Genomic DNA, 22,085 nt, shown 5'->3' on the forward strand with positions numbered 1-22,085 from the left:
TGCGGAGACGTGCCCAGCTCCCAGCCGGGCGGCGTAGACCAACACGGAGGCCCGGCTCCCCCTGCTGGTGAGTCTGCAGTGTCTTCTCGTCTCCATTGGCCAAAGCCTCCCCCTTGCCATGTTCTCCCTGACTGCTCAGTGGCCAACGCCACACCGCTGACACCATGGGGCTCCACGTGACCTGCCTGAACAGCAGCTCCTCGTACTCAGTGGTGTGAACACGCCTGAGGTGGCTGTGTGACACGGAAAGCTTCTTTGAAGGAGGCTGAGGAGCCATTTCTACATCCTAGGCCCACTCGTGAGCATCTAGGCCAAAGGAATTACTGCTGTTCAACAGGTACGTGGTCAGACAGGGGCAGTGGGACAAGGCGGGCACCCATCGCTGTGGAATAAGTGCCTAGAAGGTAGAGGGTCCTGTGGTAGGAACCAGGGGTCCAGGAGAAGGAGCCTGCCATGGCCGTCCTAAGGGGGGAGCTCTCAATCATGGGAAAAGCAGGCCAGATGGACCTACCAAGAGATTGCATCCTCAGGCAGGGAGCCACATTGAATTTACACGCGAAGGTGAAATGGCCCCAAAGGTGAAGGTTGGGGGACTCCTGAGGCTGAGGCCAGGATGGTGTCTCTGGTGGAGAGCCAGGCCTGGATCGTTCCCTCCATGTCAGGAGTCTCCTGTATCATCCTCTCCTCGACACCCAGCCTCTCCGGGATTACAAGGGGCACTTCCTAGTCCTTCTAGCGAGGGGCCCCTCTTCTGTCTTCTAGAGAACCTACAGGTTGAGACAGCGTCCATGTTCTTTCTGCTTTTCTTGGGCCGGGACCACCTTGGTGTCCCTTCTCCTGGACACCCCCGGATTTCAGGCTGAAATAAATTCCTCATGACTGACTGCAGCTCCCAAAGAAGCTTTTCCTTTTCAGAGTTTCTGCCTAGGGATCCAGGGCGCTCTCACTTCTCCCTGGTCCTGGCTCTCTGCCCTTGAGGCCAGGGTGATATGAAGAGTGTATGGGTGAGCCCCAAGCTGATCCCATGTTATTAGTCATAGCACCTCTCCAGCCTCCGGACTTCTTGCTTGGTTGATTTGGTGGTAACCACTGGGGTCGATGACCCCACAGTCCCCCAAGCTCAATCTCCTCACCTGCGCCCGAGAGGACTTCCTTCACGGCACACCCTACTTACCCATTCTGCTGTGTGGCCGAGATCCCTTAGCAACAAGTTCCAGTGTGGGCCGTGGGTTACCCCTGTTTACTGTAGCATGATAATTACAGGACCAAGATTTGGAACCAGGTAGACTGGGATCTGAATCCCAGTTCAACCTGTTACTCTCTGTGTTACCTTGGGCAATCTGCGTAACCTCTCAGAATCTCAGTTTCCAAATCTGGCAGCGAGGATAACACAGTTGACTGGACAGCATGGGGGGGACGATTAGGCGCCAACCCTCCACACAGTCAAAAATTCGAGGGTAACGTTTGACTCCCCAAAACTTAATTACTAAGAGCCTACTGTTGGCCAAAAGTCTTACCGAGAACATAAACACTCGACTAGCCATTATTCTGCATCCTATATGTGTTACATACCGGATTCTTACAAGAAAGCTAGGAAAAAGAAAATATTATTATGCAGGTCATAAGGAGGAGAAGCTACATTTACAGCTCTAGAGTGTATTTGTCAAAAGAAATCTGTATAGAGGCGGACCGGTGCAATGCAAAACCCATGTTGTTCAAAGACCGAGACGCCATGGTTGTATGGCATGAGGCTGTGCAGGAAGGGAAGGGGACAATGCAGCGACTCCCAGAAATATGTACACTGGGCCAAGACCAGATGAATCTGAAGGAAAAACATGGTATATCTTGCTGGAGAGTTAATTTAACCGGAAAAAATTTAGGGAAATATATTCTGAAGGAAACCAGCAAAATGTACGCCTCGAATGCATTTCAAAGAAGCAAGAGGAGGCTGGAAGAAATGCTTTTACTTATGGCCACTTGCTTTGGGTTACGCTCTAAACTTGGGGGTCAGGGGAGCATCTGGTTAAGGGTCACGCTCTCAGCCTTTGGGAGTCTTTTGATAGAAGAGTCTGATGCGTGTGAGGAGCGGGTCCCTGCTTGTGCACAGCGAGACCTCGTCAGGGGAGCTGCCCCAGACTTTGTACGGGCTTTTGCACCTCTGAGATCTTTCCTTGAATAATCCTGACTCTCCCGGGTTTCAGCCACCAGCACCAGGACACGAATCTGAGGCTCCAGTGAAGGAGCTGCGACCAGTGTTCTCTTGCGCAAAATCGCTGGCTGATTAAGAACGGTGGGTGGGGAGACTCTCTTTTCACAGATTCCAGGGGGGTAGGCGTGAGGATGAGGCAAGTCACTATTGGCTTATTCTAGTACTCTGAGGCCCAACCTCAGAAGCCCTGGGAAATTTTTGGGCTGACCCTGGGAGTCGGGTTGGGGATAACACTCAGAAACTGGCTACAGGAGCCCTGGCCACATTTGAGAGGAATTCCAGAAACCACACATTCCAGAACCCTGGAATCAGAGAGGAGAAAAAAGGGAGGTTGTGCGCAGCATCCTCCGGGCTCTGGGCTGGATGGTTTGCACGTGAGGTTTCAGTTACTAACAACAGCTTGTATGAGGTAAGGTAGCATTATCTCCGTGCCCAGAGAGGTCGTGAGACTTGTCCAAGGTCACACACCTTCCGTGGTAGAAGCTATCAGCAGTTCCCCAACAATTGTCTACTACTTGTCTAGGCAGTTAGAGCTGCCTAGAAAGGAGACTACATTTCCCAGCCTCCTGTGCGGTTAGGCGTGGTCATGTGACTGAGTTCTGACCAGTGAGAAGTAAAAGTCTTGCGGCAGTTTCTGGGAACCTTCCTTAAAGCACAGTTTGTTTTGTGCCCTCGGCCCCTTCCTCTTGGTTCCTACTTCTATTTTGCTGTTTGGCAGCTAGGTGCCACCTTGAACCGTGAGGACAAGGGCCACCCACTAAGAACAGCAGAACAGTGATCTGGAAGAAGACTACCTCTAGGCTTTTACGCGGGAGAAACATAAACCACCTTGTTAAGGCCACGTTGGTGCAGGTTTTCTGTTACTTTCATGTGTACCTCACCCTGACTGAGATACCTAGTAAGTGATGGAGTGGGAGTTTGGACCTGAGTCAATGAGATCTTAAACCCACATTCTTCTACCACAATATGATGTTTCTGGGGCCCCCATGTGTGTTCCAGCTGTACTGCTATAAGGTCTTGGGTGTGGAGCATTCCTTGGAACCATGATGGCACGGGAGGAGGTGGAGGGGGAAGCTTATCTAATGCAACTCTTCACGCTCATTTATTCGAGGCGGCCCAGGGGTCTTTGACAGATCCAGAGGCACCTTGAGGCCAAAGTCCACGCCCCTGAGAGGGTCATGGAGGCAATATTCCCCCTAAGATCCAGGAAACTCCATCTTTCTGCCATGGGACTTGCTACACGGCCAACCTCTTGGGGTAGGTGAAGGCTGCATTCAGGTAGCCCCCCAACCCCACCCCAGTCTCCTCTGACAGACTGTGGCCACTTGGGACGCCTCTTAGGAAACTTTGCTAAGGAAGCCTGCTAAAACAGGTGAGCAATGCTCTTTCCATTGAGTGTTGTAGGAGTTTTGTGAGCCCAGAACAATCTCACGTAGGCAAGGCATGGCCCCGTTTGGGGAAGGAAGTATGTTTTCTCTTACCCAGTCTCAGAAGGGGTGGTTGGCAGCTTCGTTAGAACTTAGTCTGAGTTAAAAGGGCTTTACGATCCTACTGTTAGACCACTAGAACCTTGACATCACCGAGGAGAATCTGAAGTAGGAGCCACAACGGCTGGCTCTATATCTGAGAAGATGCTATTCACAAACAGAGAAGACAGTTGTCTGGCTGGGTGATCTGGAGGAACTCTCCTACCTTGTCACTTCCCTGGTTCCTATAAGGGGCATTATAATCACTACCTCTCAAGGTTACTGCAACATTGAACGAGATGAAATTGAATTGGTGAAAACACGCTAAATTCTGCAAAGCACTTACCGATGTGAAAGATTACGATTCCACATTTGCATAGTAGAAATAAGAACACTGTTGCTGACGTTTTGTGCCCAGCCAGATCCTCTTTCCTGGGCTAGTTGACCCGCAGTTGTGTGAAGACTGGTGCTAACAGTTCACAGGTCTTCCTTTCCAGAGAGTTCCCTTGGCTGAATGGAAGCTGCCTTGCCTGGGGGCCTGCAGCCAGTGACTGGCTGACTCAGGGGCAGGAAAGGCCAGCCCCCTTGCCTTAAGATGGGATTATCTCTGGTCCAATCCCTGCTCTGGAGCCCCCCTGCAGGGTCAGGCTGATGCTGGTCTACAGCTGAGACCACAGCCTCACTTAGCTCCATCCCCTGCCCTATCCTGCTTCTTTTCCTTTCTCCTGAAAGTTCTTCTTCAGTAGACCACATGTGCTGAAATCTGCTTTTAGGGAACCTGACCCAAGTGTTTACCTCATGAAACTGCTCTGAAGATACAATGATGCAATATAAAGAAGTTAGTCCCATACCTGATGTACAGCAAGTGTTCAAAAGGATGTGAGACATTGTTACCCAGGAGACCAGAGCATCAGAAACCTCCGAGTGTCATGGTAAGGGATAGAAATCCGGTGGGTTGGTCAGTGGATTGAATGTCACCTGCTAAGGCAATGGGATGAGCGGAGAGGGGTGGCTGAATTTTTCTTGGCTATCACTGGTTCTCTCTGCTTTGGGCAGTCAACGAAGATCATCCAGCAGCTGATGAAAAAAATTTCAGTCATTATATACATTTACCAAAAGAGGGCGCCATTTCCACACAAGTAAGTGCATTTCCTGGGCTGATCTGAACTAGGTGTCAAGGCAGCTCAGGTTGGTAGGGATGACCAGTTACATGGCAAAGCAGATTTAGGACAATGTCTTTAAGACCAGCACAGATCATCGGAGAGGAAAGAACAGGGAGAAACAATGGGTGAAGCTGGTGGGGAAGCTTCCCAGGAGGTGAAGCTTAAGCTGGGCACTCAGGAACAAATGGGGTGATGGGACATCACATCCCCAGAGGAAGCCACCAGCCTAGGCTAGGTGATCAGGGCCTGGGCAGGGCAATGGCAGGGAGGATGGCTAAGGGCAGGTGTGAAGGACCTCAAAGAGGGAAACAGGACTATGATTCCAACCAACAGATTATAAGAGAACAATAGGATCAGTGACCCAGGAGCAGACGTCAGGAAGGACTGTTTTTATGGAACACTGACAGCACTTTCTCCAACTGGTTTGACTGCCTTGTTATGGTGTGTACAGTGACCTCACCCTACATAGCACCTCTCCAGCAAGCCAGAATTCTGCAGGATTCCTGCTCTGTGAAGATTCTAGAAACCAGTGCAACATTCAGAGATGTTAATAGCATTAGGATTCCATTGGTTCTTTCTATTCAGAGTAGAGAAGGCAAAAAATGACCCACAGTTTTCCCTAGCCTCTGCTCTAGGAGAAAGGAATCATACAGTAATTTGAACAGGGAAGGTTTGATAGAAGAAATATCAACTATTTTCAGGGAATTAACTACACAGTGGGAATAGAAGGGAAGATTAAAGAATCTCCCAGGACTGACGGAGAACACACAAAGAAGAAACACACTTGGAAGGGGAGGGAGCACCCAAGGCTGGGGTTCAGCTCTTGCTGGAGAAAGCATGGTTACAGCTCCCTGGGTGGCAGAGAAATTGTCTGGGTTGTTTCTGGACAAAGCTGGTCCATACTCAGAGAGCCAAGATTGATGAGCAGAGAATGGCAGGTTGGGGCTGTTGGCTGGAAGCCTTCTGTTGGGTGCCCAAGTAATTTCCCCAGGAAGTTGCTTTTGGGGGATGCTGATGAACTCATGGCAAAGCCACCTAGGGCTCACTCAGAAACCTTTGGGAAGCTGCTCCTGGGAGAGCACTGAGTGCTGCACTTTACCGGAAACTGGCCCAGTCACCTCTCCTTTGGGAATCACCCTTGTGAAGGTGCAGCAGAATCTTGGAAAACAGGTGGGGCACCCACAGAACTGGCCGCAAAGATGCCAGCAAGGAGTGATGCCGAAACTTGCTGGGTATGAACGCCCCCAGGGTTCCCCCCTGGGGTCCTGGAACCCTGAACAGAAATTTCCTCTCCCCACTACCTTGTTCCTCTAGTGCCCTCTACCGACAAAGTTTAACATGTACCAACTGGCAAGGGAGAACTGTTCCAGGCTTATATGAAGGGTGGATTTAGAGCTGAAAGGCAATAAATTGTTAATTGCTACAGATGTTAGTGGGTTCCTTTGGGGGCAAGGGCGTAGTGGGAGGGCTCTTCCATAAAACCTTTTTGAAAAATACTACATTAGGAAATATCCCTGCCAGCTAAGAAGTGAATCAAAATGAAGAACTCAAAAAATGAAGTTCTAAAACAAAAGGCAAAGAACAATTAAATCAGTAGAACCAAATAAAACTACACAAACTAAATAATTGTGATTCACATGATGCAAAAGTCCAGGAAAAAATGAGATAAAGATAATTCTTACAATTATATACTATATAATAAAGATTTCATCATTATGAACTGGGGTTTTAGATAACAATTCACTTTGACAAAAACTGGGAAGTAGCAAAGTTAAATTTTTCATCTAGCAAAGGAGACATCAATAGGTATGGGAGCATGTGAACTTGAAGACAGGTCAAAAGAAGTCACCCAGCAGAGAACAGAGTTCTGAAATAGACCCACACACATATGGTCAAGTGATGTCCTACACAGAATTAAAAAAAAAAAAGCTAACCATAAAAGAAATACTTCTTTTATGAAGTCTTAGAATATGATTCACTCAAAATTAAAGACCGCTGTTCATCAAAAGACTCAACTGAGAAAAGAAATAGACAAAACCAAAGATTGGTAGAAGACAGTCACAATACATGTATCTGAACATGCACTTCTGTCCAGAATATATTTAAAAAACTCGCATAACACAGTAACAAAACCAAACAACTCAAGAAAAATATGGATGACAGACTCAAACAGACACTTTACATAAGAAGACATACAAATGGACAGTAAACACAGGAAAGAGTGCTCAACATCATTAGTCAGCAGGAAAAAATAAAAACCACAGTGAGCTGTCACTACACGCCCACCAGAATATTTAAAATTTCTGAAACCGGCAACAGCACATGTTGGCAAGTATTTGGCATAACTGGAACTCTCACACATTGCTTTTGGATGTGTCAAATGGCACAACTACTTTGCAGAGCTGCTTGGAGGTTCTTATAAAGTTAAACACACATCTACTCAATGATCCTGTAATTCCACACCTATATATTTATCCAGATGTTACGGACTGAATGTGTGTGTCTTCTCTCCCCCAATTCATGAAAACCTCCTGTAATTCCACACCTATATATTTATCCAGATGTTACGGACTGAATGTGTGTGTCTTCTCCCCCCCAATTCATGAAAACCTCACCTCCAATATGATGGAGACTTTGGGGAGTAATTAATGAAGACTTTGGGAAGGAGAGTGGAGCCCTCATGAATAGGATTAGTATCTTTATAAAAGGAGACAAGAGAGACATCAGTCTCTCTGCCATGTTAGGGTACCATGAGAAGATGGTCAGATGTAAGCCAGGAAAAGTGCTGTCACCAAAAACCCAACCATGCTGGCATCCTGAGCTTGGACTTCCAGCGTCCAGAATTGTGAGAAGTAAATGCTAATTGTCTTAGCCAGCCAGTCTATGGTATTTTGTTACAGCAGCCCGAACTGATGAACGCACCAAAGAAAATAAAAACATATGTCCACAAAGAGACTTATACATGAATATTCATAGAAGATTTACATTCATAACAACCCCAAAATAGAAACAGCCCAAAGTCAATTAACAGGAGGAATGTATACACAAACTGTAGTATAATTATACAATGAAATCCTTCTCAGCAATTGAAGGAAACAAATATTGATAAACACAATACTATGGATGAGTCTCAAAACGTTATGCTGACTGAAATATGCCAGATGCTAAAGGGTATATACTTTGTGATTCTATTTATATGACATTCTTACACAGACAAAACTAAATCTATGACCATAGAATAAAATCAGTGGTTTTGGTGTGAGGGGTTACAGATTGACTGGGAAAGGCACAAGAGAACTTTCTGGAGTGATAAAGTTGTTCTCCACCATAATAGAAATATAGGTTATACAGGTGTGCACATTATAATAATTCATTTAACTGTACATGTAAGATGTATACATTGTAGTGTACATACGTTATACTTCAACACAAAGGAAAAGTAAAGAAGATAAATAGGTATAAAATTTAACTGGGCAAAGGAGAAGGCAAAGATACATGAATGAAAACCAGTAGAAACAACTAAGAAATAGACACAGACCCAAAAGGGATGTTGGAGTTATCGGACACATACTTTAAAATAACTGTGCTTACTATGTTCAAGGAGATAAAAAATAGATGAATATTTGCAGAGAACTGGAAACTAAATAATGTGACATAACCGACTTGAAAAAGATCCAAATATAAATTATAAAACTGAAAAAAAATTTCAAACTGAACATAAGAACTCAAAAAAGGAATTTCACAGCAGACTAGATGCAGTTAAAGAGAGAATTAGTAAACTGTATGATAGATCCAAAGGAAATATCCAGAACAAAGCATCACACAAATCTTGGTGTTGTATTTTCACTTTCATCTGGCTTGAAGTATTTTTTCATTTCTCTTGAGACTTTTTTGACCCGTGTATTACTTAGAAGTGTGTTGTTTAACCTTCAAATATCTTATGATTTTCCAGCCATCTTCCTGCTACTGATTTCTAGTTTAAGTCCATTGTGACCTAAGAGCATACTTTGCATGACTATTATTCTTTTAAATAGGTTAAGATATGTTTTATGGCCCAGAATGTGTTCCATCTTGGTGACTGTTCCATGTAAGCTTGTGGGGAATGTGGATTATGCTGTTGTTGGGTGAAGTGTTCTATAAATGTCAATTAGATCCAGCTGATTAATAGTGTTGCTCAGTTCAATTATATTCTAACTGATCTTATACCCACTGGATCTGTTAGTTCCTGGATGGGTGTTGAAGTCTCCAAATATAATAGTAGGTTTGTCTGTTTCTCTTTGAAGTTCTCAGCTTTTTCCTCAATATTTTGATGTCCTATTGTATACACACATTAAGAATTACCATGTATTCTTGGAGAATTAACACTTTTATGTTTATGTAATGTCCCTCTTTATCTCTGATCATTTTTCTTGTTCTTGTTTTCTTGTCCTGAAGTCTGCTTTGTCTGAAGTTAACATCTGCTTCAGATTCATTTTGATTAGTATCAGCATAGGATATCTTTCTCCATCCTTTTACTTTTTCTTTTTTAAAGTTTATGTATTTATTTTGAGAGAGAGAGAGACTCTTCCCCCCCCCCCCCACAGCCTTAATGGGTTTAATAAGTTTACCCCTTCAGGGCCTCCTGGGTGGCTAAGTCTGTTAAGTATCCAACTTCAGCTCAGGTCATGATCTCATGGTTCCTGGGTTCAAGCCCTGTGTTGGCCTCTGTGCTGACAGCTCAGAGCCTGGAGCTTGCTTCAGATTCTGTGGCTCCCTCTCTCTCTGACCCTCCCCTGCTCGCTCGCTCTCTCTCTTCTCTCTCTCTCTCTCTCTCTCTCAAATAAACATTAAAAAAATAAGTTTACCCCTTCAGGTCCTATTTGCAGCAACCAATATTTCTTTGAAATGCCAGACAGACCCAGCAGTAGCCAACAGTACACTTCAGATCTCCAGAGTTAAAAGTTCAGGTTCTCTGAGCATTTGGTGTTGCAGTGGCACTTGCCCAAAACTGGTACCTCCCTACAGCCGGATAACTTTAAATGTACCAGTGAAAAAAGGCTTTTTTCCCCATCAAGGGGAAGAAGGAAAATCACTCAAAACCTGCAGACCTGGCTGTGAGGTCTTTCCTCCTGTCCCATCTCTTCGAATTTGCGTTTTGCAGTGGAGCAAGAGAGACTAAAATCTAACCTGACTTACAAGAAACAAGACAGTGATGGCTATAAAGGGAGTGACCAGGAGCAAATGAGATATTCCTTCACCTCCCACATCCAATATATGTGCCTCGCAGAAAAACAACAAAAAATAACAGGTCCACAAAATACAACAGCTAAAATTACAAAATCCATTCATCCAAGGATGGTGGAAGGCAGGAAGGGGAGTTGCAAGGATAAATAGCACAGGGAGAAAAAAGAAAAAAGTATTCAAATCGCTCCAGGCACGGGGGCCGACAAGTGCTAGAAAAGAGCTGCAGAAAAACCTGTGGTCCATTCAGAATCACCGGTGTTAAAAATCCACATCCTGGCGTCGGGAAGATTCTGCCTTATGTGCACCAGTGACAAAGATCCCAATTCCTCAGAGAGAAGGGAATATGCAGCGGGCCCTTGGCAGAGTGGGTCCTGCCTTCCCAGGTGGAGGAAGGGACAAGGAAAAGAGATCCTACAGCCTCCTTCCGATCCCACCCATCCCCTTTGGATGGCAGGTGACTCAGTGGCCGGCAGCAGCCTTCAGTTTGGCAGGAGAGCGATGGCGGTGAAGGGAATTTCTCTGCAGAGATCGAGCTACTCAGGGCAGACTATAGGTAGACCGTCTTGTGGAAAAGTCTGTTGCTTAAGAAAACCACCAAGAAAAGGCGCAACTGGAAAAGGCATGCTGTGCCAGGGGTCTTTGCTTCATTGCTGCCCATAATGAACAGAGGAACAAGGATGGGGAAGAGGCATCCACTGAGAATATACCAGGACGGCGTTGCTGTGAGGAAAGCCAAGGGCAACCCAAATCCAAAGTGGTGAGGCCAGCTCCTTTCTATGCTTGACAACTGTTGGTGCCTTTCAATTCCTCTATTGAACCAATGATATTCAAAGCAGTACAGTGAGTAGAGGAGGGACATACGCAGAAGACTAACGAGCTGACCAGCAAGGTGGTTGAGAAGGAGACTCACAAACATCCCCCGGATGAGAAAAAGAGCCTGCCGCAAAAGGTTGAAGAGCATGTCAGTAATTATTTGGCTGAGACTAGGGAATGGGTGACGCTTCCTCCCTGATACCTCAGATGCTAGATCAGCTATGTCTTGAAAACAAGTGGCGTTGACAACTTTGCTAAGCACAGACAGAGGAAGCATGCAAAGAGCACTGAAAATGGACGGAAGGAAGAAACATCTCCACGTAGCGATGGATCGCCGACAATTTGGGCTGTTACGGAGTGGAGTACAGAAATGAACACCTGATAAAACAAGAGGAGACTCAACCAGAATGCTCCGCCACCCCAAGTGCAGCCCTGGAAAATTCCACTAAGGCTATGCGGCTCAGTCTCCTGCTTCCTTTCTGTACGTTGGGCTGTCCTCGGCGTCAGCACACCTGCTTGCCCTTCTTTGACGCTGCTCCTCTCTCTTTTGCTGAATCTGAGCATGTAGCTTTGAGATGGCACAAATTCCCTACAGGGAGTCTTTGATTTCCCTGGCAAAGTCCTAGAAAAAGGTTTGACACCTGTCAGCCATCTCTTCACCACCCAAAACTTACCAACTACGCAGAGGAGACAGAAGCATCTCAAAATCTCTCATCATGAAGGACCTTCTCTTCAAGAAAGAGGATACTCCGAGTGGAAACTAACAAGATCAGAGAAAGGAACGAAGCATTCAGAATGGAAGCCTGAGAGAAAAACAATCTTAAGCAGTCTCCATGCTCGGTGTGGAGTTAACATGGGGCTCGATCACATGATCCTGGGATCATGGCCTGAGCCGAAATCAAGAGTTGGATGCTCAAACAACTGAGCCACCCGGGTGCCCCTCCGTCCTTTTACTTTTAATCTGTCTGTGTCTTTATATTTATTATTTTTTTTAAGTTTATTTATTTATTTTGAGAGAAAGAGAACGGGGGGAGGGCAGAGACAGAGGGAGAGAGAGAATCCCAGGCAGGACCTGCACTGTCAACGGGGCTCAAACTCACAAACCATGAGATCATGACCTGAGCCAAAGTCAGACGTTTAAAAAAAATTTTTTTAACGTTTATTTATTTTTGAGACAGGGAGAGACAGAGCATGAACTGGGGAGGCTCAGAGAGAGGGAGACACAGAATCTGAAACAGGCTCCAGGCTCTGAGCTGTCAGCACAGAGCCCGACGCGGGGCTCGAACTCACGGACCGCGAGATCGTGACCTGAGCTGAAGTCGGACGCTCAACCAACTGAGCCACCCAGGCGCCCCCGAAGTCAGACGTTTAATTGACTGAGCCACCCAGAGCCCAGAGCACCCCTGTGTCTTTATAGTTAAAGTCGACTTACTATAAACAACATAATTGGGCCTTGTTCTTTAATCCATTCTGATAGTCTATATCTTTTGATTTGTGTTAATTAGTCCATTCACATTTAAAAGCGATTATTGATATAATTGGATTACTATCTACCATGTTGGTAACTGTTTTCTATTAGTCATTCTTGTTTTTTGTTTTAATCTTCCCCCCTTTTTCCTCCTTCTCTAGTTTTATTTTATTTTATTTTTAAGGTTTACCTATTGTAGAGAGAGAGAGTGTGTGAGCAGGGAAGGGACAGCGAGGGGGACAAAGTATCCAAAGCAGGCTCTGTGCTGAGAGCAGCCTCAAACTCATAAACCCTGAGGTCATGACCTGAGTGGAACTCAGGCGCTCAACCTCCTGAGCCACTCAGGTGCTCCTGCCTTCTCTAGTTTTAATTCAACATTTCACAAGATTGCACTTTCTCTTTTCTTTCAGCATATCGGCATACCGTGTACTTCTTTTAAACCGTTCTTAGTGGTTGTCCTAGTATTTGCAATATACATTTACAACTAACATTACTCCAACTTCTATACCATTTCACGAGTGTGCAGCTACCTTACAACAGAATATTCCCGATTCCTCCCTCTGTCCCTCATAACATTGCTGTCGTTCATTTCACTTATCCATATGCTATAATCCCCTAACACGGTTGTTGCTGTTATTACTTTGAAGACTTATCTATCAGATCCATTAAGAATAAGAAACATGAAAGATTTTATTGTATCTTTATTTATTCCTTCTCTGGTGCTCTTTGTTATACAGATCTGAGTTTGTGACCTGTGTCATGTTCCTTCTCTCTGAAGAATTTCTTTAACACTTTTTTAAAGTTTATTTACTTATTTTGAGAGAGAGAGAGAGAGAGAGAGAGAGAGAGAGCACAGAAGCAGGGAGAGGGGCAGGGAGGGAGGGAGAGAGGGAGTCCCGAACAGGCTCCCCACTGTCGGTGCAGAGCCCGGTGCAGGGCTTGATCTCACAAACCGCGAGGTCATGCAAGTGGGGGTGGGGTGGAGAGAGAGGAAGAGAGAGAGAGAGAGAGAAAATCCCAAACTCGACTTGGGGGTCGATCCCACGAGCTGTGAGATCATGACCCGAGCCGAAGTCAAGACTCGGACACTATGGGGCGCCTGGGTGGCGCAGTCGGTTAAGCGTCCGACTTCAGCCAGGTCACGATCTCGCGGTCCGTGAGTTCGAGCCCCGCGTCAGGCTCTGGGCTGATGGCTCAGAGCCTGGAGCCTGTTTCCAATTCTGTGTCTCCCTCTCTCTCTGCCCCACCCCCGTTCATGCTCTGTCTCTCTCTGTCCCAAAAATAAATAAACGTTGAAAAAAAAAAAAAAGACTCGGACACTTAACCGACTGAACCACCCAGGCGCCCCTGAAGAGATCTTTCTCTAAACTGTAATGTGAGGAGGAAGTGGGGCTTCTGGAGGGAAGATCTGTAAAGCCTGACACCACTCCTCAGACTGGACCCCCAGCGGCTAATTCTCAAGCTAGCCCGCCCTCAGCCTCCAGACATTCATCACAATCACTATTTAAGGGTTCCTCCCAGCTTATTAAACTTGTAGAATCAATGAGTAAACATATGAGAGTGTTTTCCTTCAAAAGATGAGTGAAATACACAAAGCTTGGGCACGCTAGTTTTTTTTTAAAAAAAGGAAAAACTCAAAGGCCCAGAATTGAGAGTGAGAATCATAAACGAGTGTACGAGGGCACGATGTATGACGCGTCCCGCCGGGCCCTGCCCGGGCCCAGCCCAGGGCATGTGACAAAGCACCCCATGATGGCCTTGGGGGGCCCACAGGAGAGGAAGCACGTCCTCGGAGTCACTCAGCAGGCGGGGAGTGTGGATGGAAGTGCCTGAAATAGAAGCCTGTGCACAACCTCTGAGTGGGAGCTGAGGGAACCCTTCTAGGGCTGAGATGTTCCCACAAGGAGCGGGGTTTTGTGTGTGTGTGTGTGTGTGTGTGTGTGTGTGTGTGTGTGTGTGTTTTGGCCGATCCTGTCTGCCTGGCTCCCCAGAGGCTGAGTGCAACCCATCTCAGGGGGAGTCCCGGTCCAAGGTCCCGAGCTAAAGGCCACCACCGCTGCACGCGTTTAAAACCTTGAATGATAAGGAGTCTCAGCTTCAAGTTTGGGGGAAGATAAGAAAAGCTTCAAAGCCTGTGGTTGGGACCAAAAGTGCTCCCTCCAAGGGGCCGAAGCGTGAGTTACTCAGAAGGCTGCGCCTCCCCGAGGGATTTGCGTTGAGTAATGACCTCAGCCCAGAGCAGTGCTAACCCTGCAGGCTATTAGCTCCACAGAGACAGCGGCTGTGAGTGGATCTCGGGGTGCCCAACGCCTGGCACAGTAGTTGCGAGCTAGAAGATATACAGCCAACAGGCACATCAGCCATTTTTTTGTGTGTAAATAATGAAAGCGATGTTTGCTCATTGTGAATAGTCAGAACGTAATTGCCCGAGGTTGAAAATCCGAAGCCCTGCCTGACACCTGCTCTGGTTTCTTGAAGTTCCTTTTTTTTTCTGTTTGTTTTGGTCCATCCTTCACGTGGGCACTCTTTCATCAAGCGTCTGGTGATCCTGGCTTTTCTTCCGCATGCAATCGTGAATCATCACCATCGGAAGCTCTGGGGCTTGGGCGGTTTCTCATCTGAGGCCCCATCTTGGGGTGATGGGACCAGGACACGGGTATTCCTCTGGGGGCCCCCACACGGCATTTGAGTGTTGGTGGTCAGAGCTTCAGTCACTTTCCCTTGGCAGTTTTCCCTGAGAATAACTTTTCAATGCCTGGTTTGGGGCTCTAGTGGAGCGAAGGGCTGGGGTCTGAACACCCCACATGCAGACTGTCACGTAATTCTCCGGTCATCCGTCTCTGTCTTCAGTCTGGCGTCCACACCCCCCATCCTCACTCCCCTCTGTGCTGAGCGAGGTGCTCCCAAGTCTACAGTCGCTCTGGTCCTTCCCTGCATTTTCTGGCTGGCTCCCGAGACGCTGGGCAGAACCCATTTGGACAGGCAAGGCCACTGGAAAAAGTGCATCTGGGGGTGTAACAGTTCACCCAGACCTATAATTGTCAGCCTCGCCCCACTTCATGACATTCTGCCAACTCCTGCGGCTTTCCAGGGTACCTTGGCATGAGTCCCCTGCTTCCTGTGGGCTCGTCACCTGCCGTCTGAGGTCTCGGCTTCTCCAGGTCTGCTGAGTTAGGTCCACTTGTTCATTCTGTGTTCATCATCAAAGGTGAATGTTTGAACACATGGTCGAACATTTGTTGACCTCGCTCATCTATTTTCGTCCCCTCTCCCATTTGCTTCGTCTTATGTCATTTTATTCCTTTAACTGCTATTTTGAGGGAGCTTCAGAAGACTGGAGATAAATACCTTAGTTCAATCTGTGAGGTGCTATGGGTACACCTTGCTTTCCCCCTTTAACAATGTATTAAGGAAGGTCTTTCTTTCTTTCTTTCTTTCTTTCTTTCTTTCTTTCTTTTTTAAAGTTTATTTATTTTGAGAGAGATGGAGAACAGGGGAGGGGCAGAGAGAGGGTGAGAGAGAGAGGATCTCAAGCGGGCTCTGCAATGTCAGCCTGAAGTCTGATTCAGGGCTCAAATTCACGAACATGAGATCATGACCTGAGCCAAAATCAACAGTCAAATGCTTAACTGACTGAGCCACCCAGGCGACCCCCCCCCCCGCCCTTTATTTCTTTTGTGGAAGATTTTATTTTTAAGTAATCTCTACACCCAACATAGGGCTCAAGAGTCAAGAGTCACATATACCACCAACTGAGCAAGACAACCATTCCCTGTATTCTTTTTTTTTTTAATGTTTATTTATTTATTTTGAGAGAGAGAGAGAGGGCAAGAGAGCTCTGCACCATCAGCACAGAGCCCAACGTGGGGCCTGAACTCACAAACTGTGAGATCATGACCTGAACTGAAATCAGGAGTTGGATGCCCAACCGACTGAGCCACCCAGGATCCCCCCCCCCACTTTATTCCTTTTTAATGGGATATAGAATTCCAGGCTCAAGAGGGAACACCTAAGCCTGTTTTAGGTTTATGTTACATTCTTGAATGTTGCAAGGAGCGTAATGGACATTGTTGTACATCAATAATTATGTGTAGAAATATATAAGGGAGGGAAGGAGAGAGGGAGAGAGAGAAAGAAAGAGAAAAGGAAAGAGGAGGAAAGGAGTCTGTGTGGAATGTCAGGCTTCTGAACCAGACAGGTGGGGGGAGAGCCTCGGGGGGTGAGTACGCTGTGTTTCCCATCCTGACCCACTCTGCCCGGACCGCATCCTTCCCTCTCAGTTCTGGTACCCATGGCCTGCCCACCGCCTCAGGCTCAAACCTGTTACTGGTAAGAGAAGCAACTTCCCCTTGGGTTATGGTCCACCAGGATCTGGAAACAAGCTGACGCTTGGACAGGCAAGGCCACAATCTTCATGGCCAGAGTGGACTCTGTGTGCCCTTTGTCCCCAAAGGATGCCCTGGCTCCCAGACCTGAGTTTCAGCATGACTGAAGGAACATCAGCCAGCCATCATGAGCTCTACCCTCGCCTGAGACTCAGGCTCATCCGAAGGTGCCTGGATAGGAAAGGGAAGAGCCCAGGAGTCTCCAACTCGGCTCTGGCTCCTCTCGTATCCGGCTTTGGTCAAGTTTGCAAATTCTCTGGCTTCTCCTTCCCCACCTACTCTTGGGGGAGAATGGCTTCTGCTAATATATTAAGGAGATTTGACTTGTATATTTAGATCATACAAGTATGTTTGTATATTTAGGGGAGGTTTTCATGTCTCACATCAAGCAGCTACTTCCTGAGCACTTGACATTGATTGAGTATTGAAGGATACTGAGGAATAACGTCCAACAATCAGCTCACTCAACACATATTAACTGAGGCCTCCTGTTGTATGTACCAGCCCCTGGGGCTGTCGGTGCATAGTGGCAGGCAAACAGACACGGTCCCTTCTCTTATTCTGAGTTCAGAGGGGTCTTAGCAGGAGGATCTGATCTAAGTTTCTCAAAGATCGGCCGGGCTGCTGTGGGGAGAATGACGAGCAGGGGGCAAGAGAAGGATGAAGGAAGGACAGTTATGAGGCTCCCTCAGTGGATGGGGCGAGAGCTAATGGTGGTTGCTGGTGGCGGAGGAGGTGGAAGAGGAGGGAGGACTTCTTGTAGCATCTGGGCACGTGAGGGTGGGGGAAAGCGTCATGTGACTGCAGGAACAGGGTGGATGGTGATGCCTTTTACCGTGATGGGGAAGAACTGGCTGGAATGTGGGAAGGAGCAGTTAACGGACGCATCTGAAGGCTCGGCACAGGCTCAGCACTGGGAGGCGTGGAGAGGCGTGTGGGGAGAGACCCAGGCAGCTCCAGGGATGTGGTGCCTGTGTGCAGCAAGGGAAGAGGAGCGTCACGCCAGCCACTGTGATCGTGGTCTCCTCATAAGACCTGGTTGGTGCTCTGTCACTTTTAAGCCCTTTCACACACTATCTACTCGATCCACGTCGCAAGTAAGATAGGTAGTGTTATCTCCATTCTGCAGATGAGGAAACTGAGACTTGGAGAGGTTGTCACTAACCCCAGCTCGGACAACCGGGATGGATGTGACCCGGAGGAGGCTCTAAAACGTCTGTATAGGAGTCTGCTCTGGGGTGGGCTGGGCTGGGGCTTTATCTTGAAGTTTCATTGTATATCAGTCGCACCAGTCTTACTTGAATTTGTGTTTTTGGGTGGGGGGCACTGGGAGAGGGTGGGAGAAACCAGTGGGCATGGAACGAAGGGTATAAAGCCCCTCAGGTCATTGGTTGGGAGATCCACTGAGGCACACCCAGCTCTGTCTTGAGCACACCCAAGCAGGGAGTGCTTTCCTGTTCTGGATGGAAGGAATTGTTCCCAGATCACAGGAGATGGTGTGGACCAGCATGGCTGGGGAGGAGGCAAAGCCTGACTCAGATGGATCCCTGTAAGATTTGAGGGGCCGGGAAGGCTGCCCCAGGAGGGAGGGGGTCAAGGAGCAAAGGGCTGGTGTGCTATCAATTAGAAGATACCAGGACCTTTCAGCTCTAGACATGGGCCACCTGCACTGGGGGGCTGAGACTTTCGTACTTGAGTTAGAAATTGGGGCGCGGGTGTTCTGGGTCGGTGCCCGCGAAAGGTTCAACCCTAGCTTCACAGGACATGGGCCTGCCTTCTCCTCCTCAGGCCCCCACCTCCAGGCAGCAGCTTTGTATTCCTTGATATTTTGCAGTTTTGATCTGCCTATCAGGTCAGCCTCGAATGCGCCCTACCTGGCCTGAGACATAATTGTAGAAGTCCAAGTTGGTAAAGCAACGCACCCCTCTCCTCTCCTGCCGGCATGTCCAGTGCCCTCCCACCCAGACCCCCTTAGCAGACATCACCCCACCCTGCTGTCCTCAATCAGTGGTTCTCAACCGATGGGATGCATGCAGGGTTTTTAACCATCTCGCTGTCCCTGCAGTCTGATGGGAGGTTTTGTCTGAGACGATCCGTGAGTGAATATCTGGCCAGAACCATCCTGCCGTTCTCCCTCTGTCTCCTCAAGCACCACCTCCCCCATCTTCTCCCCCACTCGGGCTGGGTTCTGGCCACCCCCCCCCTTTACTCCCAGGGCACCCCTTCATCCTGCCCCTTGTCTTTGCTACTATATACGGTGCAAATGGTACAACCTTGATTTTTTTCCCATTTCGGTAGACAATTAAGTCATTGACATTGATGAAACATCCTTTTCCTACTCAGTTGAAACATTGCTTTTGTTGAACATGTTTTCCACATATGCTCAAATCTACCTCTGTCTGTCTGTCCTGGTGCCTGCTCGATGCTTTGATCTCAACGAGTTTATAGTAAGTTTTGAATAGTATGCCCGTGATCATTGCTATCTTTTTGTTTCAACTCGAGGAGAACTGACATGTTTTATGATATTGCTTCCGTATGCAGGAACATGTTCGGATCTTGTTTATGTCCTGCACTAGGTTTTGTAGATTTTACTATCTAATTTATTGTGATTAAATTTAGTCCTAAGTATTTTATAGCTTTTGACACTCCTGTGGATTCATTTGCCCCTGTTTCTATTTCTAATTAGTTTCTGCTAACGTAGAGAAAAGCTATTAATTTTTGTATATTCACCTTAAATCCAGAAAATTCTATTTTTTTCCTGGTCTATTTTTTTTTAGAGTCTAGAAAACTGAAGGCTTTTGTAGATATCCAAACATATCTACAACTATTGGCAGTTATATCATAATCATATATATATATATACACACACACACACACACACACACACACATATGTATTTTTCCCCTTTTCTTAGTATAATAGCCAAAATTTTTAAGACAATGCCGAGCAACATGGTGGTACCCTTCATGCTTTTTTTTTATTACTTATTTTAATGGCAACACCTTTAGCATTTCAAAGTTTATGGTGTTTATGGTTGGTTTTTAGGAAATAGGGCATATATGTGTGTTTGCCAGGGTACCCGGCTGAAATCTCTCCCCCACAGGGGTGCCCATGGGAGCTGATGTTGACGAGGTGTTGATTTTAGCATCGAAAGGACAAGTCAGAGCTCCTGACCATCACAAGATTTTTTAGCAGAGCAACTTAGAGGATCTTATTTCATATGTTAGGTTTCTACTTATTTTCCTTTGGAGAAATGGTCTGGGACAAAAATTAAAAGAAAACAATATAATAATAATCAAAAGGAGAAGGAGGAGAAGAAAAGAAAAAGAAAGAGAAGGAGGAGGAGGAGGGGGAGGAGGAGGAGGAAGGGGAGGGGGAAGGAGAGGAGAATCAGCTGCATTAATCAAGGTAGTGATGTTAATGTTGGGCTATTGGGTGCCCTAGAGATCCCAGATGAGTTGGGACAGGTCAGTATTTGGAGCAACTCAGAACCCTGGGCCCCTGCAGTGCAGGGTCCTCTTGGGGACAGGAAGCTGAGTCAGAAAAGCCCAAAGCTGACAAGTATACGTGTATGGGGGTGGCAGGCAAGTGAAGGAGGCAACCAGCCTCTCTGGTGAAGCAATCTTTACTCCCACATTCCCCCTCCCCTTCTCGTTCACATCCCCGGAGCTGAGGCACCTCTGTAGATCTCAGGTGACCCTGAGCAGACTCCTTTGCAGGACCCCCATATGAAGGGAACAGAAATGACCAAAACAAGGGGCCGGGGCTGCCACAGAGAAAGCAAGGACACAGGGCCCGGGGGCAATGGGCATGGGGGTCCCACCCTCAGATCTCTGACACACACAGAGACTGGGCAGAACCAGGAATAATAACTACCAACATGTAGCGCCTTTACAACAATTCTCTGGGCATTTCATTTTACAGATGAAGAAACTGGAACTCAGAGAAGTTAAGGAACTTGCTCGACGTTGCACAGATAGTAAATGGCAGAGCTGGGATTCAAATCCAGGCAAACTGACCCCAGAGCCTGTTGCCCCAGAATGTTCGCACTCAGCCATCCAGGCCACTCGTGCTAAGGTCAAGGACCAAAGATCAGATCATCTAAAAGCTGCCAAGTTTTGCCTGGGACCCTGGAGTTCTTGCACACACCGGACTTTGTCTGCAGACAGAATAAGTAACGTGAACATGGTTAGGTCCCAGAGTGGGTTGTATGGTACTCCTCCCCACCCTGCTCCCCAAAGATATCTCCACCAGAATCTCAGAATGTGACCTTATTTGGCATAAGGGTCTTTGCAGATGTAACTGAGGTAAGAATCTCAAGATGAGATCATCCTGGATTAAGGTGGGCCCTAAATCCAGTAACAAGTGTCTTACTAAGAGGCAACAGAAAACACACTGAGACACAGGGGAAAGACCATGAGACAGAGATTGACTTAATGTCACCACGAGCCAAAGAATACCAGGAGCCTTCAGAGGCTGGAAGGCACAAGGAAAGTTTCTTCCTTAGAAACTTCAGAGGACAGATGGCCTTGCCAACACCTTGATTTCAGACTTCTGGCCTCCAGAACTGAGAGAGAAGGAATTTCTGTCATTTTAAGCCCCCCAGTTTGTGGGAACATGTTGCAGCAGCCGTAGGAAACTAACACAGGTCCCTATGACTTGTAAGAAACAGGGCATTTAAGGGGCACCCGTCTGACTCAGTTGGTGGAGCATATGACTCTTGATCTCCAGGTCATGTGTTCAAGCCCCAGGTTGGGCGTGGAACTTAGTTAAAAAAAAAAAAAAAAAAAAAGCAAAAAACCAAAGGCATTTAAAACTACTACTAAGCTCATCCTTGCGATTTGCCATTATGTACTTTTCTCAATCAATGGATATAAAATACGTCCATTGTGTCCATATGCGTCATGTGGATAGTGATGAAATTTGACTTTTATGAAATATATATTACATTTGCAACCCCATCGTCTTACAGAGAGGGCACGTGGATTCCAGAGGGGGCGGTGAGGAAACAAGCGAGCAGGCTGGTCTGGAGCCCAGCTCCCCTGACTTGTGAGTCATCCCTCTTCCTCCAGAGCCCAGTAAGTTATAGATCACTCATAGGTCTTCACCAACTGACTCCAAGGAAATCAGAACCCTCCTTGTCCAGCAGGAGGCTTAGAAACACTTCCTGCTTCCCTCTCTTTGCCTCCCGGTTTGGTCATGTTAAGGGCCCGGTTTACCCACCGCGATTGTTCCAGAAAACCAAGAATTGCTAAAGGCCATTGTGTCAGGTTTGCCCAACCCACGCTGTGTGACCTAGCCCTGCCCGCCCCGCCTCAACCCCTCTCGCCCGCCTCTGCCACCCCCTGATTTCACCAC

General features: G+C 47.1%; 1 long non-coding RNA gene and 1 pseudogene across 2 annotated transcripts; one reads left to right on the top strand and one right to left on the bottom strand.

Annotated features, from left to right (window-relative positions):
* Positions 1-244: 244 nt before the first annotated feature.
* On the top strand, positions 245-4,810 carry LOC124510493 (uncharacterized). 2 transcript variants are annotated; one of them, XR_006961712.1, is made up of 3 exons: positions 245-337; positions 4,449-4,607; positions 4,732-4,810. It is a non-coding gene; the product is annotated as an uncharacterized LOC124510493 (long non-coding RNA). The 2 variants fall into 2 exon arrangements; XR_006961711.1 differs by lacking the exon at positions 245-337 and adding an exon at positions 2,931-3,107.
* A 5,833-nt stretch (positions 4,811-10,643) lies between these two features.
* On the bottom strand, positions 10,644-11,526 carry LOC124509850 (etoposide-induced protein 2.4 homolog; annotated as a pseudogene).
* Positions 11,527-22,085: the final 10,559 nt, after the last annotated feature.

The sequence above is a fragment of the Lynx rufus genome, unplaced genomic scaffold (assembly GCF_022079265.1).
Source record: "Lynx rufus isolate CCGP_SWC_20201006 ecotype Redwood Valley unplaced genomic scaffold, mLynRuf1.p SCAF_15, whole genome shotgun sequence".
Classification (NCBI taxonomy): Eukaryota; Metazoa; Chordata; class Mammalia; order Carnivora; family Felidae; genus Lynx; species Lynx rufus.